The sequence below is a fragment of the Xenopus tropicalis genome, chromosome 8 (assembly GCF_000004195.4).
Source record: "Xenopus tropicalis strain Nigerian chromosome 8, UCB_Xtro_10.0, whole genome shotgun sequence".
NCBI lineage: Eukaryota > Metazoa > Chordata > Amphibia > Anura > Pipidae > Xenopus > Xenopus tropicalis.
Genome location: NC_030684.2, coordinates 6,039,482 through 6,053,376, shown reverse-complemented (window position 1 = coordinate 6,053,376; position 13,895 = coordinate 6,039,482). Strand labels below are relative to the sequence as shown.

General features: G+C 49.2%; 1 protein-coding gene across 1 annotated transcript in view; it reads left to right on the top strand.

Annotated features, from left to right (window-relative positions):
• The first annotated feature begins 5,513 nt into the window (after window positions 1–5,513).
• The window catches only part of nacc2 (NACC family member 2, BEN and BTB (POZ) domain containing), an 86,757-nt gene continuing 78,375 nt past the window's right edge, over window positions 5,514–13,895 (top strand). Inside the window, exon 1 of the mRNA XM_012967898.3 lies at window positions 5,514–5,634. The gene's annotated coding sequence lies outside the window, so the exon portion shown is untranslated. The remainder of the gene's footprint in view (window positions 5,635–13,895) is intronic.

The following is a 13,895-nucleotide window of genomic DNA, read 5'->3' as shown; positions in this document are numbered from 1 at the left end:
TGTTGCTGGGGTCTTATTTACCCTAGCAACCAGGCAGTGGTTTAAACGAGAGATGAAAATATAAATAGTAGAGGAAAGATAAGTATTAAAAAGTACAATAATACAGTGATACCATTGTATCCTTACAGAGTTTTTGGCTGCCGGGGGTCAGTGACCCCCATTTGAAAGCTGGAAAGAAACAGAAGAAAAAGGCAAATAATTCAAAAACTATCAAATATAAATAATGAAGACCAACTGCAAATTCGCTAGGAATAGGGCATTCTGTAACATACAGGGTTGGACTGGGGGGTGCAGGGCCCTGCACCCCCCAAGGTACCTCCGCCGGACGCATCCCCTGCACCCCTAAACCCCCTGCCCGACATCCTCCTCTGAATGCCCGTATGTGAAACCCATCAGGGGCCGGGGCCCTACGGGTATTTTCCCAGTATCCCGGTCACCCAGTCCAACCCTGGTAACATACTAAATATTAACTTTATATTAACCCCCCCCACAGATTATAGACCCCACCCATTTGGGTGAGAATGGGGTTCAGGAACTATAGATTCTCTCTATGCAATATGAGCACCTGTGTCCCCTCCCTACGGAGTCGTAGGAATATTAAATCCCCCCCCCCCGTCTCCATATCCCATGATATACGGCCCCCGATCCTCGACGCTCCGCGCGGCGCACATCGCAGAGCATTTAAATGCCATGAATATTTAGCGGCGCCCCGTAATGTTAATGGGAACCTCTTTAAAACCGTTGGCGGCGTCGGAACGCGCAGCCCGGCCGCCTCTCTCCCATTTCATTCCCTCGGGGCGCGCGGAGCAGCTCCGTAATATCCCCGCGCGGGTGACAAATTGCTCCTCGTAAAGTTTTATAACATTTTTGCTGGTAATCAAAGTAGAAAAGCAAGATGTTAAGGGCTGCGTTATTCCGCCGTCTATTGCCGTTTAACCACCCGAGTGTCGGCGCCGCCGCCGATCAGCCCTATTGATTGCTTGCATTGTTGCCTTGAAAGGAGAGGGAGGGGGCAAAATCAGAGCTGAGGGGGCATGAAATATTCAGGAGGGGGTAGGTGGTATTTGTAGGGTGCTAGGGTGGCACCTACAGCTTCTGCCATTGGCTGGGAGGAACTTTCCCTGCCAACTCATTAATCCAAGGAAGAATATCGGATACCCATCCCCTGATATTGATGCCTTGGCATCGCCATCTCCCTGCCAGCCGGATAGAACAAATGCATTCTGGAAGGTCCTTATCTTCTCAAATTAACCTTGGTTTCCGGACCCCCCCCCCCACTGTAGCACTTACGCGGGCAAAGACTTCCACAGCGCAGCAGAAATCAGCGGGCAAGGGGCAAAGGGCAAATAACTGGCACAAAGCACTGTTATTTTCTGCACTAGTGCCCTGCTCCATACGCTGCCTCACTGGAGTTGTGCCCAGGGTCAGGCTGGGGTGTGTGGGGGCCACCGGGACTTCCACCCCAGGGGCCCAAAAGCACATATCTCATGTTTAGCTAGGTGCGATCAGGGAAGGGAGGTTAGCGGAGGAGCACCAGTGGGGATCAAGTCTTGATCAGCTGAGCCCAAGGTTGGACTGAGGGTGCAGGGCCCACCGGGGCTCCCACCACCCCTGGGGGCCCTTGCCCAACTCCCTACCCCGAGAATGCCTGCTTTAGTCTTACCTTAGGCGCAACGGGGCAGGGAGATCTTTGGGCAGGGGAGTGCCACAGGGATCAGGTCTAGGCCCAGTCCGACCCTGGTTGGGCCCATCAGGTTTTTTTCATCAGGTGTCCCACTGGCCCAGTCTGAACCTGGTTGTGCCTTCCTATCAAGTAACAACTGCCTGCACCCCCTTGGGCATCCCCTGAGACACCCCCAAACATAACAGCAAGTATAAGATCAACTTGTGGTCGGATCCAGCTGATCCCTACCTGCCGGGTTGGACTGGGCCAGCGGGACACTGAGAAAAAACCCATTGGGCCTCACCTACCCAGAGCTGATCCCTACCTGCCGGGTCGGACTGGGTCAGCGGGACACCGGGTAAAAACCCATTGGGCCTCACCTACCCAGAGCTGATCCCTACCTGTAAGTACTGTCGCTTCCCTGCTGCCTTCCTTCCCCCAATGGCAGCAAGTGGGCGGGCAGTAGGGGCCCCTGAGATGGTGTGGAGGCCCCAGTAGCCCAGTGGGCCTCGGACACCCATTCCAACGTAGCCGAACTGGGTCAGAGTTGGGTGAGGGCAGGAGTTTATCAGTCTGTGTGTCCCTAGAGAGGGGGTGTATTTGATCACAATGGGGAAAGTGCAAGATGCCCGGGTTTGGGGCGCCCAAATTCCAGCCCTGCTCAGGGTTGGACTGGGCCACCCGGACCCCAGGAAAAATCCCGGTGGGCCCTGGTGGCTCAGACGCGACCCTTGCTGCACTCCCTCTGCCCAAGCGATTTACGCGCGGTCAGGGGACGATGCTGGGTGGGGGCCCCTACGAGAGGGGGGGGGTTAGGGGACCCGGTGGGCCCTGCACCCCCCAGTCCGACCCTGGCCCTGCTGCTGGGTAAAGCTGACTTACATGCAGCTGAAGGGGAACGGCACCCAAAACTTTTAGTGGCTCTGTGCCAACTACAGATTCAAATGACTTCTGCTACATTGTTTCAAGAGTCAGAACCACAGAAAAGACATAATATAGACTTTATTTACACACAACTATGAACCCAGAAAGTCGGCTTTTGGGATCCCCGGGCGCCAGATAGCGCCGCCGGCAGTAAGTGCCCCTCGCCGTAACAGATGTCTGATTCCTCCCAAGCAACAAACACCATCTTGAGCGCTGCGACGGCAGCAGATGGATCCGGGCTGAGCAGCAGAACCGGCTCCGATTTCATTGCAGGCAGCACTTTCCCCCCCCCCCTCTCTCTCTCTCCCTGTGACCTGACACGCTGCAGTGTCAGAAATTTCGATGTCTGTTTCAAGACCTTGAGCCCCGTGTTCCCGAAACGCCGGTTCCAAGCGATGGAGTCCGAACTGTCAAGATAATGCACGTCAGGCAAAACAAGGCATCTCTGCGGAGCCTGCGAGACAGGATCCAATTTTGCCGCAGGCTAACGAGGCGCTAATGATTTAAGGAACAATCCCTTCCAGCCACTGTGATTCCCTCTCCTCTCCACTGTACTGAGAGCAACGAGCACGTGAACCCCTCAATCAGCTCCCTGTGCCCCCACATTAATGTTTCATACCCTGTAACGATAGCAACACACCCCCGAGCAGTTTATAGGCTGGATTTTAACCTTACCTTTTGGGCAACTTTATTTATGGTAAGCAGCAGTCCTGCCCTGCTTTATGGCTGAGATTCTAGCTATCTGTATAACAGAGCATTCTGTCACAGTGGCACAGATCCTATCTGATCCCCCCATTGTAAGCAGCAGTCCTGCCCTGCTTTATGGCTGAGATTCTAGCTATCTGTATAACAGAGCATTCTGTCACAGTGGCACAGATCCTATCCCCCCCCCATTGTAAGCAGCAGTCCTGCCCTGCTTTATGGCTGAGATTCTAGCTATCTGTATAACAGAGCATTCTGTCACAGTGGCACAGATCCTATCTGATCCCCCCCATTGTAAGCAGCAGTCCTGCCCTGCTTTATGGCTGAGATTCTAGCTATCTGTATAACAGAGCATTCTGTCACAGTGGCACAGATCCTATCTGATCCCCCCCATTGTAAGCAGCAGCCCTGCCCTGCTTTATGGCTGAGATTCTAGCTATCTGTATAACAGAGCATTCTGTCACAGTGGCACAGATCCTATCTGACCCCCTCCCATTGTAAGCAGCAGTCCTGCCCTGCTTTATGGCTGAGATTCTAGCTATCTGTATAACAGAGCATTCTGTCACAGTGGCACAGATCCTATCTGATCCCCCCATTGTAAGCAGCAGCCCTGCCCTGCTTTATGGCTGAGATTCTAGCTATCTGTATAACAGAGCATTCTGTCACAGTGGCACAGATCCTATCTGATCCCCCCATTGTAAGCAGCAGTCCTGCCCTGCTTTATGGCTGAGATTCTAGCTATCTGTATAACAGAGCATTCTGTCACAGTGGCACAGATCCTATCTGATCCCCCCATTGTAAGCAGCAGTCCTGCCCTGCTTTATGGCTGAGATTCTAGCTATCTGTATAACAGAGCATTCTGTCACAGTGGCACAGATCCTATCTGATCCCCCCATTGTAAGCAGCAGTCCTGCCCTGCTTTATGGCTGAGATTCTAGCTATCTGTATAACAGAGCATTCTGTCACAGTGGCACAGATCCTATCTGATCCCCCCATTGTAAGCAGCAGTCCTGCCCTGCTTTATGGCTGAGATTCTAGCTATCTGTATAACAGAGCATTCTGTCACAGTGGCACAGATCCTATCTGATCCCCCCATTGTAAGCAGCAGTCCTGCCCTGCTTTATGGCTGAGATTCTAGCTATCTGTATAACAGAGCATTCTGTCACAGTGGCACAGATCCTATCTGATCCCCCCATTGTAAGCAGCAGTCCTGCCCTGCTTTATGGCTGAGATTCTAGCTATCTGTATAACAGAACATTCTGTCACAGTGGCACAGATCCTATCTGATCCCCCCCATTGTAAGCAGCAGTCCTGCCCTGCTTTATGGCTGAGATTCTAGCTATCTGTATAACAGAGCATTCTGTCACAGTGGCACAGATCCTATCTGATCCCCCCATTGTAAGCAGCAGTCCTGCCCTGCTTTATGGCTGAGATTCTAGCTATCTGTATAACAGAGCATTCTGTCACAGTGGCACAGATCCTATCTGATCCCCCCCATTGTAAGCAGCAGTCCTGCCCTGCTTTATGGCTGAGATTCTAGCTATCTGTATAACAGAGCATTCTGTCACAGTGGCTTCTTGTTAAATGACACCATTTGAACCCAGTGCATTGTGGGTTAAAGGATCAGTAACACCACAGAATAAAAATTAGGGATTTGACTTGCCGTCCGATCTATTTCTATCCTGCACAAGTGAAAAGTGTGTCTTTAAAGCAGAAGTCCTGTTTTTTATATTGGCTATTAGTTCTGCCGTGGGCAGCCATCTTTAATCCGTTTTGCCGAATAAATACATATTTATGATGGTGTTTAAAACAAAAATATAATATAAGGCTTTATCAGAATGGAGCTACATTTTCAGACAAGGGACGTTATCCGGAAACAGTTTCAGGTAGGGGCGGGGCAAGTGGAAAGGGATACAATTCACAAGGAAAATGGCTTCCCCTTACGTTCTATTAAACTCGATATTTGTATTTATCCCGCGAGCGAATGAAACAATAACACCGATGTCTGGACATGAAGCAGCTTTGTCTTTCACTTTGGAGCAATTTAGAGCTTCGACATTACTGTCCCTTTAATTTGCCTGCCCAGTTAGAGGAGGAATCTGCCCCCCCCTGGGGTCTCTGGGCATGGGCAGAAATGGGGAGCCTGTCCCTTTAAAATCTCTGTTGTCATGGTGGGTGAGGCCAGAGAAAGTCCATGTGAGTTGGAGTCACTTCCTGCTGCTGAAACACAAGGAGAGAGGCAGAATTTGCCAGGGGTGCCCCTGCCGCAGGCCTGATTGTCCCTACCCGCTGCCAGGCTGGGCGTAAGGCACCCTGCTGCCCGGATCCATGGGTGCTCCATGCAGGTACGTGGGCAACTTTACTGATGCAGCACTTTGCACGAGAGGGACTGGGGGCTGCAGCACATTTGGTGCTACTCACATCCTGCAGCAGGGATACAGTGTGGGTGGGGTGGGTGCTGGGCAGGGATATGGGCAGTGCCACTCGCTCCAGCCCCCCCTCCCTGATGCCAGGAAGTGGGGAAACTTTACCCGGGGAAACACTTCAGCCACATGGAGCCAAGTTGTTCTGTGACTTGTGCATTCCACTATATACTAATGCCCCTGTGCCCACGGCTTTTAACTGTCACTGCCCTGTGCCCATGGCTTGTTAGTGCCACTGTCCTGTGCCCACGGCTTGTAACTGTCACTGCCCTGTGCCCATGGCTTGTAACTGTCACTGCCCTGTGCCCATGGCTTGTTAGTGCCACTGTCCTGTGCCCACGGCTTGTAACTGTCACTGCCCTGTGCCCATGGCTTGTAACTGTCACTGCCCTGTGCCCATGGCTTGTTAGTGCCACTGTCCTGTGCCCACGGCTTGTAACTGTCACTGCCCTGTGCCCATGGCTTGTAACTGTCACTGCCCTGTGCCCATGGCTTGTTAGTGCCACTGCCCTGTGCCCATGGCTTGTTAGTGCCACTGTCCTGTGCCCACTGCTTGTAACTGTCACTGCCCTGTGCCCATGGCTTGTAACTGTCACTGCCCTGTGCCCATGGCTTGTAACTGTCACTGCCCTGTGCCCATGGGTTGTTAGTGCCACTGCCCTGTGCCCACGGCTTGTAACTGTCACTGCCCTGTGCCCATGGCTTGTTAGTGCCACTGCCCTGTGCCCATGGCTTGTAACTGTCACTTCCCTGTGCCCATGGCTTGTTAGTGCCACTGTCCTGTGCCCACGGCTTGTAACTGTCACTGCCCTGTGCCCATGGCTTGTTAGTGCCACTGCCCTGTGCCCACGGCTTGTAACTGTCACTTCCCTGTGCCCATGGCTTGTTAGTGCCACTGTCCTGTGCCCACGGCTTGTAACTGTCACTGCCCTGTGCCCATGGCTTGTAACTGCCACTGCCCTGTGCCCATGGCTTGTTAGTGCCACTGCCCTGTGCCCATGGCTTGTTAGTGCCACTGCCCTGTGCCCATGGCTTGTAACTGTCACTGCCCTGTGCCCATGGCTTGTAACTGTCACTGCCCTGTGCCCATGGCTTGTAACTGTCACTGTCCTGTGCCCACTGCTTGTAACTGTCACTGCCCTGTGCCCATGGCTTGTAACTGTCACTGCCCTGTGCCCATGGCTTGTAACTGTCAGTGCCCTGTGCCCATGGCTTGTAACTGTCACTGCCCTGTGCCCACGGCTTGTAACTTTCACTGCCCTGTGCCCACGGCTTGTAACTGTCACTGCCCTGTGCCCATGGCTTGTAACTGTCACTGCCCTGTGCCCATGGCTTGTTAGTGCCACTGCCCTGTGCCCACGGCTTGTAACTGTCACTGCCCTGTGCCCATGGCTTGTAACTGTCACTGCCCTGTGCCCATGGCTTGTAACTGTCAGTGCCCTGTGCCCATGGCTTGTAACTGTCACTGCCCTGTGCCCACGGCTTGTAACTTTCACTGCCCTGTGCCCACGGCTTGTAACTGTCACTGCCCTGTGCCCATGGCTTGTTAGTGCCACTGCCCTGTGCCCACGGCTTGTAACTGTCACTGCCCTGTGCCAACGGCTTGTAACTGTCACTGCCCTGTGCCCACAGCTTGTAACTGTCACTGCCCTGTGCCCACGGCTTGTAACTGTCACTGCCCTGTGCCCATGGCTTGTTAGTGCCACTGCCCTGTGCCCATGGCTTGTAACTGTCACTGCCCTGTGCCCACGGCTTGTAACTTTCACTGCCCTGTGCCCACGGCTTGTAACTGTCACTGCCCTGTGCCCATGGCTTGTAACTGTCACTGCCCTGTGCCCATGGCTTGTTAGTGCCACTGCCCTGTGCCCACGGCTTGTAACTGTCACTGCCCTGTGCCCATGGCTTGTAACTGTCACTGCCCTGTGCCCATGGCTTGTAACTGTCACTGCCCTGTGCCCATGGCTTGTAACTGTCACTGCCCTGTGCCCACGGCTTGTAACTTTCACTGCCCTGTGCCCACGGCTTGTAACTGTCACTGCCCTGTGCCCATGGCTTGTAACTGTCACTGCCCTGTGCCCATGGCTTGTTAGTGCCACTGCCCTGTGCCCACGGCTTGTAACTGTCACTGCCCTGTGCCCACGGCTTGTAACTGTCACTGCCCTGTGCCCACGGCTTGTAACTGTCACTGCCCTGTGCCCACGGCTTGTAACTGTCACTGCCCTGTGCCCACGGCTTGTTAGTGCCACTGCCCTGTGCCCACGGCTTGTAACTGTCACTGCCCTGTGCCCACGGTTTGTAACTGTCACTGCCCTGTGCCCACGGCTTGTAACTGTCACTGCCCTGTGCCCACGGCTTGTAACTGTCACTGCCCTGTGCCCATGGCTTGTTAGTGTCACTGTCCTTTCACCTGTGCCTATGGCTTGTTAGTGCCACTGTCCTTTCACCTGTGCCCATGGCTTGTTAGTGCCACTGCCCTGTGCCCATGGCTTGTTAGTGCCACTGCCCTGTGCCCATGGCTTGTTAGTGCCACTGCCCTGTGCCCATGGCTTGTTAGTGCCACAGACATACTGCTAAGCTTCACTTTCTATAAAACAGCAACCCAATCCTGGAGGATCCTGGGATTTGTAGTTCATACCAACTATAGCCCTGGCACAACTACAACTCCCAGCAACCCTCCCTGCCTTGGACCCATAGGGTCAGTTAGCCTGAAACAGCTTAGCTTGCCTGTCTCTGTGCTGGGAAGCATCGCTACCCGGGGAAAGTACCATTCTAAATATTTAAAAGGGAAATCGATATATAAATAAGCAGGCTGATTCTGTGCAGTTACAGTTCCATGGGTTTAGTTCTCCTTTAATGAAAGAAATCTGACTGTAACACACTTTTGAATCGAAAATCAGTGTAATTGTAACGTTCCAAAAAGTTTCACATAGATACAAATGTTGTCATATGTCATATCAGGGTGTCACAGGGTATGGATAATGATAGCGCCACCTTGTGGTCATGTAGCAGCTTTAATAGGTAGTTCCGCCTCGGTTGTGTATAGTGACAAGTAATAAAGCAACAAGGGGTTTGGGCACTCAGTGTCTTATTGGCTCCCTCCCATATGTATAAATACAAATATACAGAGAAGGAATGTTCTGGGCACACAATAAGCTGTACCCACATACTGTACTGTCTAAGGGAAACACTATGGCACCTCCTACCCATATGTATAAATACAAATATACAGAGAAGGAATGCTCTGGGCACACAATAAGCTGTACCCCCATACTGTACTGTCTAAGGGAAACACTATGGCACCCCCTACCCATATGTATAAATACAAATATACAGAGAAGGAATGTTCTGGGCACACAATAAGCTGTACCCACATACTGTACTGTCTAAGGGAAACACTATGGCACCTCCCTCCCATATGTATAAATACAAATATACAGAGAAGGAATGTTCTGGGCACACAATAAGCTGTACCCCCATACTGTACTGTCTAAGGGAAACACTATGGCATCCCCTACCCATATGTATAAATACAAATATACAGAGAGGGAATGTTCTGGGCACACAATAAGCTGTACCCCCATACTGTACTGTCTAAGGGAAACACTATGGCACCCCCTACCCATATGTATAAATACAAATATACAGAGAAGGAATGTTCTGGGCACACAATAAGCTGTACCCCCATACTGTACTGTCTAAGGGAAACACTATGGCACCTCCCTCCCATATAAATACAAATATACAGAGAAGGAATGTTCTGGGCACACAATAAGCTGTACCCCCATACTGTACTGTCTAAGGGAAACACTATGGCACCTCCTACCCATATGTATAAATACAAATATACAGAGAGGGAATGTTCTGGGCACACAATAAGCTGTACCCCCATACTGTACTGTCTAAGGGAAACACTATGGCACCTCCTACCCATATGTATAAATACAAATATACAGAGAAGGAATGTTCTGGGCACACAATAAGCTGTACCCCCATACTGTACTGTCTAAGGGAAACACTATGGCACCCCCTACCCATATGTATAAATACAAATATACAGAGAAGGAATGTTCTGGGCACACAATAAGCTGTACCCCCATACTGTACTGTCTAAGGGAAACACTATGGCACCTCCCTCCCATATGTATAAATACAAATATACAGAGAAGGAATGTTCTGGGCACACAATAAGCTGTACCCCCATACTGTAATGTCTAAGGGAAACACTATGGCACCTCCTACCCATATGTATAAATACAAATATACAGAGAAGGAATGTTCTGGGCACACAATAAGCTGTACCCCCATACTGTACTGTCTAAGGGAAACACTATGGCACCTCCCTCCCATATGTATAAATACAAATATACAGAGAAGGAATGTTCTGGGCACACAATAAGCTGTACCCCCATACTGTACTGTCTAAGGGAAACACTATGGCACCTCCTACCCATATGTATAAATACAAATATACAGAGAAGGAATGTTCTGGGCACACAATAAGCTGTACCCCCATACTGTACTGTCTAAGGGAAACACTATGGCACCCCCTACCCATATGTATAAATACAAATATACAGAGAAGGAATGTTCTGGGCACACAATAAGCTGTACCCCCATACTGTACTGTCTAAGGGAAACACTATGGCACCTCCTACCCATATGTATAAATACAAATATACAGAGAGGGAATGTTCTGGGCACACAATAAGCTGTACCCCCATACTGTACTGTCTAAGGGAAACACTATGGCACCTCCCTCCCATATGTATAAATACAAATATACAGAGAAGGAATGTTCTGGGCACACAATAAGCTGTACCCCCATACTGTACTGTCTAAGGGAAACACTATGGCACCCCCTACCCATATGTATAAATACAAATATACAGAGAAGGAATGTTCTGGGCACACAATAAGCTGTACCCCCATACTGTACTGTCTAAGGGAAACACTATGGCACCTCCCTCCCATATGTATAAATACAAATATACAGAGAGGGAATGTTCTGGGCACACAATAAGCTGTACCCCCATACTGTACTGTCTAAGGGAAACACTATGGCACCTCCCTCCCATATGTATAAATACAAATATACAGAGAAGGAATGTTCTGGGCACACAATAAGCTGTACCCCCATACTGTACTGTCTAAGGGAAACACTATGGCACCCCCTACCCATATGTATAAATACAAATATACAGAGAGGGAATGTTCTGGGCACACAATAAGCTGTACCCCCATACTGTACTGTCTAAGGGAAACACTATGGCACCCCCTACCCATATGTATAAATACAAATATACAGAGAAGGAATGTTCTGGGCACACAATAAGCTGTACCCCCATACTGTACTGTCTAAGGGAAACACTATGGCACCCCCTACCCATATGTATAAATACAAATATACAGAGAGGGAATGTTCTGGGCACACAATAAGCTGTACCCCCATACTGTACTGTCTAAGGGAAACACTATGGCACCTCCTACCCATATGTATAAATACAAATATACAGAGAAGGAATGTTCTGGGCACATTTATGGGAATATGTACCAGGAGTACCAATTGTAACTGGGTACTGACCGTAAGGGGGTAGGGTTATTTGTCCTTCATATTCTCAAGTTCCTTTGTGAATTCATTATCTATATGTGAATAAAATGTTGACGTTTGGCTTTTTTCAATTTTGGCAAATACAAATGAGGCTTCCGACGCCTTTCAGCCCCTCCTGGCGGCGGGATGGAGCGCGCGGTGTGTCACCTTTAAATCATATTTGCAGTTGTACAATATGAATTATTCAGAGCTGCTTATCCCCGGCAAAAAAAAAAAAAAAAAAACTTGAGGAAAGTACTTTGTGTTCTCTATGTGAGATGCACTTCCCTCCAATTACTCTAAATGGAGACGCCATTACATGCTGATTCATTAATCTGGATCCTGCGCCTGTGCTCCTTCCCTTTTAAGAGGCATTTATGTTGCATTGTGGGCAGCTGTGTGCCAGCCGGCCTGCCAAGCGGGTATCTGGTGTATTGAGTAATTGATGATCCGTCTTATTGTTTTAGCTTTTTCAGAAGTTAAAATATTAAACAGCAAGTGAAGGTGAAGCATCAAGTGGGCACAATTGAATTGTAATGTCTCTCGGCCTATAAAGCCCAGAACATTCCTTCTCTGTATATTTGTATTTATACATATGGGTAGGGGGTGCCATAGAGTTTCCCTTAGACAGTACAGTATGGGGGTACAGCTTATTGTGTGCCCAGAACATTCCTTCTCTGTATATTTGTATTTATACATATGGGTAGGGGGTGCCATAGTGTTTCCCTTAGACAGTACAGTATGGGGGTACAGCTTATTGTGTGCCCAGAACATTCCTTCTCTGTATATTTGTATTTATACATATGGGTAGGAGGTGCCATAGTGTTTCCCTTAGACAGTACAGTATGGGGGTACAGCTTATTGTGTGCCCAGAACATTCCTTCTCTGTATATTTGTATTTATACATATGGGAGGGAGGTGCCATAGTGTTTCCCTTAGACAGTACAGTATGGGGGTACAGCTTATTGTGTGCCCAGAACATTCCTTCTCTGTATATTTGTATTTATACATATGGGTAGGGGGTGCCATAGTGTTTCCCTTAGACAGTACAGTATGGGGGTACAGCTTATTGTGTGCCCAGAACATTCCTTCTCTGTATATTTGTATTTATACATATGGGAGGGAGGTGCCATAGTGTTTCCCTTAGACAGTACAGTATGGGGGTACAGCTTATTGTGTGCCCAGAACATTCCTTCTCTGTATATTTGTATTTATACATATGGGTAGGGGGTGCCATAGTGTTTCCCTTAGACAGTACAGTATGGGGGTACAGCTTATTGTGTGCCCAGAACATTCCCTCTCTGTATATTTGTATTTATACATATGGGTAGGGGGTGCCATAGTGTTTCCCTTAGACAGTACAGTATGGGGGTACAGCTTATTGTGTGCCCAGAACATTCCTTCTCTGTATATTTGTATTTATACAAATGGGTAGGAGGTGCCATAGTGTTTCCCTTAGACAGTACAGTATTGGGGTACAGCTTATTGTGTGCCCAGAACATTCCTTCTCTGTATATTTGTATTTATACATATGGGAGGGAGGTGCCATAGTTTTTCCTTTAGACAGTACAGTATGGGGGTACAGCTTATTGTGTGCCCAGAACATTCCCTCTCTGTATATTTGTATTTATACATATGGGTAGGGATTTTATTGAAAGTAAAAACATTACAAGTAAAATATAAACATTTCAGAAACAGAAATGCAAACAAAAATGCATCACATTATTACTCAATGAAATTCAGAAGCAAAGAAGAATCACAAATGAAAATGTACATTTACCCAGAGTGCAACATTCTCTGCCTTTCGCTCAGTCTCTCTGGATTTAATGAAAGCAAGTTCCCTTACAATTGCCCCTGTGACTTGCCCCACTGCTTCTCTCTTCTGACTGAGGGTTAACTTGCAGCGCATATGCCACAGATAATAGCGCATAACAGATATTATAAGATACAGGGTTTCCGTAGTTACCGCGCCAGCACACTCACGCCCCACTATCCCGTACGCCATCTCCGTATAATTCAAGTTCTCCAAAAAACCCAAGTGTAAAGTATTTGCCAGGGAAGATTTGAGGCTCTTGGTAATGACACAGTCTAACAGAAAGTGCTCCTGGGTCTCATCCGTGCCACAGCCCCAGGGGCATTCCCTGTCCCCCACATTCAGATACCGTAGGTTCCCCCTGACAAACAGTTTCCCCTGGAGGGAGAGCCAAGCATTATCCTGAAACTTTTTGGGCAGTCTCTTACTGTTTAGGAACTTTAGGCTCAGAGCCAGGGTCTCGCTCGTGCAGTCTCTCAGAGCAAGGGGAACACAAAAGAAAACCTCCAAAATCCTGAAATAAATGTTTTTCCTAGGGGCAGACTTGAGTTCCTCCATCCCTATGTGCCACTTCCTAATGAGCTTCAAGGCCTGAGCTACATGGGGTGGGACACAACCTCCTCTTATCCGGACACTCTTCAGCCTATCATTGAGCAGCCAGTCCTTGACAAAAGGCGATACCCAGGCCCTAATACTGCTCTCCCACAGAGAGTCGTTCCCCTGAGCCATACCCCCAAGGTTACATTTGAGGAATATGACACAGAAGAAAGCCACCGGGCACAG